The following is a 5,406-nucleotide window of genomic DNA, read 5'->3' as shown; positions in this document are numbered from 1 at the left end:
AGCTTGCATTACTGGTGTGAACTGCAACTGCTTGCTCTTCTTGAGCCCTTGGGCTGTGCATCTTCTTGCCATGGCTTGGTCACTATTGATCTGCCCGATTCCGCCTCCAGGGATGGGATATCGAATCTTCTGGTGCAGAGCAGATGTGATGGCCTCGATCTTGCTGATCCACGGTCGGCCCAAGATTCCATTGTAGGGGGAGATCTCGTTGATGACCATGAAGGTTTGCGAGCAGAGCACTGGGGGGGAGTGGACGTCAAGGTCGATCGTTCCGACAGTGATTGATGTGGCCCCATTGAAGCCGGTAAGCGACCTGGCAAGTTTGCTAATCTTGGGCTCCAATCCCATCTATTGGATGACAGATAGTTGCAGGATGTTAGCTGCGCTGCCCTCATCCACATGAATTCGCTCGATCACAGCTTGTTCAATTTGAATGCAGATGACTAGCGCGTCATTATGCGGTAGGTCAAGCCCGATCAAGTCCTTCTTCTGGAAACCAATGATGGGTGTATCCACAATGACTGGTACTCCTGTTGTGACTTGGGAGACATAAGTCGCCTGCGCGATCTTCCTCTTGCGCTCCTTGGTGGTCAGCCCGGCTCCCGGGAGTCAGCTAGAATGGTGTTGATTCGAATGACCTTTTGGGGAGGCTCCTTGGCAGCCGCATCACGATCCTCGATCTGCTGAATGGCCCTCTTTGCGACGAATTCTGTGCAATGACCTTCTCTGACCAGCTCCTCAAGATGCCTTTTCCAAGCATTGCAGTTGTTGGTGTAATGTCCGTGCTCCCCGTGGAATGCGCAGTATTTACTGGTGTCCCTCTTAGAGGGGTCTCCCTTCATGGGTGGCGGTCTCCTCACCCACGGCTTGTCCTTCACTTGAGCCAGGATCTGATGAATTGGGATAGCGAACTCAGTGAAGGTCCCTATTTCTGAGCTTCCCTCTTGGGGCCACGATCTGCGCTTATCTCGGGCTCTTTGCTCGAACTGGTTGCTCTTTTGGCTTGCCTGCTTCGTCGGGGGATCAACGTGCTTGCTAGCTTTCTTTGCGGCGATTCGATCATCGTCCCAAAGTGCGTAGCGTTCTGCCGTCGCGAACACTTCTGCCAAGGTTTGACTTGGTGTTATGGCCAGCTCCCGGTATAGCTCATGCTCGGTTGGCAAGCCCTTCTTGAAAGCTGAGGATGCAACTTGGTCATTGCATCCTATGATGTTAGCCTTTTCAGCTTTAAACCGTCTTAGGTAGTCTCGTAGAGATTCATCTGGCTTCTTGCGCAGGTTGAATAGATGGTCCGCATGCTTTCTGACCGTCTTGTAGGAGGTATACTCCTTTGTGAAGATGAGGGCCAACTCCTTGAAGTTTCCTATCGACGCGGACGGTAGAGTGTGGAACCAGTCTTGAGCTGCTCCTCGCAGGGTCATCGCGAACACTTTGCACATCAGGGCATCGTCTGCCTTGTACAGGATCATGGCGCTCTTGAAGTGCCTCAAATGGCTCTCAGGGTCAAAGTCTCCCTTGAATGGAGTGATGGATGGCGTTGTGAACCGCTTCGGTGGAGGAGCTCGTTCCACTTTGTCGGTAAAAGGCGAGCAGTCAACTCGATCAATTTCCTTGTGCAGGGCTTCTTCCATGCTTCCTTTAAGTTGGAGAGCTTTGAGTCGGTCATTCACTAGCTTCTCGACGTCCTCTGCTCGCAGGACTGGAGTCTCGGGCTGACGTCTTCGGCGTCTCGAGCACGACTGGCTAACTCCTTCCTCGGTTCCCAAGGGTCGATCCCCTTGGGTGTTCCGCCCGTAGGGTAGATTATGTCTTCGGCGTCTCGAGCGTGATTGGCTGACTTCTTCCTCGGTTCCCAAGGGTCGATCCCCTTGGGTGTTCCGCCCGTGGGGTAGATTATGTCTTCGGCGTCTCGAGCGTGACTGGCTGACTTCTTCCTCGGTTCCCAAGGGTCGATCCCCTTGGGTGTTCTGCCCGTGGGGTAGATTAGGAGATTGAGCTTGTGAGGATTCCTCTACATCTTGGCGCCTCGTGTTGGTCCTCGAGCGGGTTGGTGGGCGTCGATCATCATCTTCTGCCTGCAAGGAGGGTCGCTCAGGTCGACGTCTTTGGCGTCTCGAGCGTGACTGGCTAACTCCTTCCTCGGTTCCCAAGGGTCGATCCCCTTGGGTACCCTGCCCAAGGGGCAGATGAGGAGATTGAGCTTGTGAGGATTCTTCTACAGCTTGCCACCGTGTGTTGGCCCTCGAACGGGTCGGTGGGCGTCGGTCGTTACGCTCGTCATGCGACTGCTCACGAACTCGAGCTCCTTGTGGGCCCAAGCGGGCGTGGACATTAGGTCGGGGGCCTAGCCTCTCGAGCACACTGGTCCTTGGTCTGAGCCCCGAACGGCTCAGAGTACGGCTTGCGGCTGTCTGCATCTCATCTGCTCGATCTCGATCTCTCCTCTGCCGGTTTGCTCTTGTCTGACCAGCTTGAGACCTCTCGAACTGCTCGCCGGCGTGCTGGTGTGCCCTTCTCTCCTCGTCCCTGGGTCCAAGGTTTGGGCCTTGATTCAAGTTGATCTGCCTGAGTAGCTGGCCGATCAGGTTGTTCTGATCATCGTCCTTCTGTGTGAGTTGATCGACCCGTGAGTTAAGGTCCACCTGACTGCGCGGGTCAAGTAGAGTGTTGTGCATCGGGCCCAACGACATATGGGCTAGGGCTCCATTAGAGGCGTACACAGGTGCATATGCCAAGTGTGATCGCAGAGGAGGGAGAGAATGGATCTGCTCCAAGACTGGGACGACGTCGGAGTAGCCATGGGGTTGCGCAGCAAATCTAGTAGTTGAGTGGTGTGGCTGCTGCTGTGCTCCGACGGTAGGACAGCGAGGCAAAGCAGCTCCGGTAATCGGCGCTGGCAACTGCAAGGCTGTGGAGGTCCCAGGGTCATGTGGCGGCTGTTCTGCAATTCCGGCAGCTGAGGGCGGCTGCAAAGCACTAGAGGATGACTGCAAGGCGTTGGCAGCTACGATTCCGTGCTGTTGCATTGAGGTTTCCACCACGAAACCATGAGATGGGCCCATCGTGGTGGCGTTACTTGTCGTACGTCTTGTATCAACCATGGTTGTTTGAAAAAATGTGTGAAAGATGGATTTGGAGCACGCTTTGAATATATCTCGCGCTCTCAATGAAAGCACCAATTTGTGGGAGTAAATTTCCCCCAAAAGAATATTCGCCAAAAGATTCCTTCGTCTTCTCCGCCTCTCTTTCTCCCTGCAAAACAGATCGGAGTAAAAGGACCACACCCAGGGGGTGTTGGCCAAAGGCCCTCCGATGCCTAAGTTAGGTAGGGTAATTCAAGGAAAACCGGTTGGCCGGAGCCGTGTGTGGTGGCCGGAGCCTTGTGTGAGAGAGAGAAAGAGAGGTGGTGGCTAGGGTTTTTGAGAAATAACTTCTGTAGAGTTTTAGTAGGAATTTAGGCGTACCTCATCCTTGTGCGTGACCAAGTATTTATAGTGGCCTTGGAAAGGTTGGTGGGGTTGGTGTAGTTGGTGAGGTTGGTGTGGTTGGTGTAGTTGGTGAGGTTGGTGTGGTTGGTGGGGTTGGTGCATTTAGGGATTATGGATTTAACCAAATCCCTAATTAAATTGGGGATCAAGTAACCCCCAATTTGATTAGGTAATTCCCAATTAGGTTAGGTAACTCCTAATTAGGTCAAATAATTCCCAAATTGATTGGCCTAATTATTTGACCTAGGGTTTTTATTTAATTAGGTTCCCACACATATGATAGTACCTATGAGAATCACATGCCTGAGGTGATCATTGTCGATGAGATCGGCACAGCAGCTAAAGCTCTTGGTTGTCGCTCGATTGCTCAGAGAGGGGTCATGCTTATTGCTACTGCTCTGATCTGGTTTCTTCTGATCTCCATAAGAAACTCAATGTGGAATTATTCCTGCTTGAAGTTCTCTTATTCTTAATTACTTCTGATAGATTAATATCTTGCATATATAATCTATCTATATTTGCTTTGTTTTTATATGAAATTGGTTAGTTTAATGTGTTTAGTGAGGATTTTATAGGCAATTGTTCCTAGCAAAGGGTTTGGAGCTAAAACTATGATTTTGGAAACTTAAGGGATCGAAATGGGTTTAGAACACCCAACTTTTAATGCTTTTGAGAAGAAAATTGATTTTGGATTTTTTTTTTTTTTTTAAAAAGCAATCTTTAAAATTCTGAAGATAAGGTGAGTGAAGAAATAGAACTACGAGTGTAAATAGCAGTACTCAATTAATGAAAAAGGAATGAAGAACGTGAATCATTTAAAACGCATGAGAAATTGAAGTATAATTTGAATCACTAATAATTCAAATCTTTTCCATGCGTGGTCCTTATGCTTTATATTTGTGGCATGGAAAAGAATTTGAATCACTAATAATCCAAATCTTTTCCATGCGTGGTCCTTATGCTTTATATTTGTGGCATGGAAAAGAATTTGAATCAATATCAATTTGACTGGATTGTGTGAAATGGAAAAGAAAAGTGGCCCAAGTATAGTAACCTTTTCTGGCACCGTCTATCAATTGATGTCAAGCCACAGAACCACAAACGCGTCTATAAATACTTACCGGTCTATCATAAGTGTAGTACTTGTGCTTTTATTTTAAAGTTTTCAAAATTTTCTTTGGTAGGTTTTCAAGCCCACTCACTTGTGCAATGATTTCCCCATCCGCCCTCCTATTTCAGGTGAACCGTTTGAAGCCAGAACTTATAACACCGGCGAAGCCAACACCTCATGAGACAAAGCTACTCTCTAATATTGATGACCAGGAAAGCCTTAGGTTTCAGGTTCCAGTCATAATGTCTTACAGGAACAATAATCCTTCCTCAATGAACGCAAATCGTGATCCGGTTAAGGTGATTAGGGAAGGACTAAGTAGGGCATTAGTGTATTACTACCCTTTGGCTGGCAGGCTCAGGGAAGGACCTAATAGGAAGCTTATGGTGGAGTGCAATGGAGAAGGTGTCTTGTTCATAGAGGCTAATGCTGACGTCACGCTTGCGCAACTTGGGGACACGATTGCACCTCCTTCTCCATTCTTAGAGGAGTTTCTTTATAATGTTCCAGGTTCTGATGGGATTCTTGGTTGCCCTCTGTTGCTGATTCAGGTGAGTATTTGTTAATTAATATCTGTTTTTGAATTTCTTGGTGGATCTTGGCCCTTCTATACAATGAAAGTTTCTGATTGCTGGAATTTACTTCCATGGAATCTTTGCCTCTTTATGGATTTGAAATAGGTAGGTAATGGTCCACTACTGTTAATTTGTACCATATTGGTCCCAAATAAAACCATCTACCGACTTCTAAGATTGTACAAATGGTGAGAAATATCAGGTGAGTTAAAACAAAGTTTGATATACAAAA

The sequence above is a fragment of the Prunus dulcis genome, chromosome 1, assembly GCF_902201215.1.
Source record: "Prunus dulcis chromosome 1, ALMONDv2, whole genome shotgun sequence".
Taxonomy (NCBI): domain Eukaryota; kingdom Viridiplantae; phylum Streptophyta; class Magnoliopsida; order Rosales; family Rosaceae; genus Prunus; species Prunus dulcis.
Note: the sequence above shows the minus strand (reverse complement) of the source record.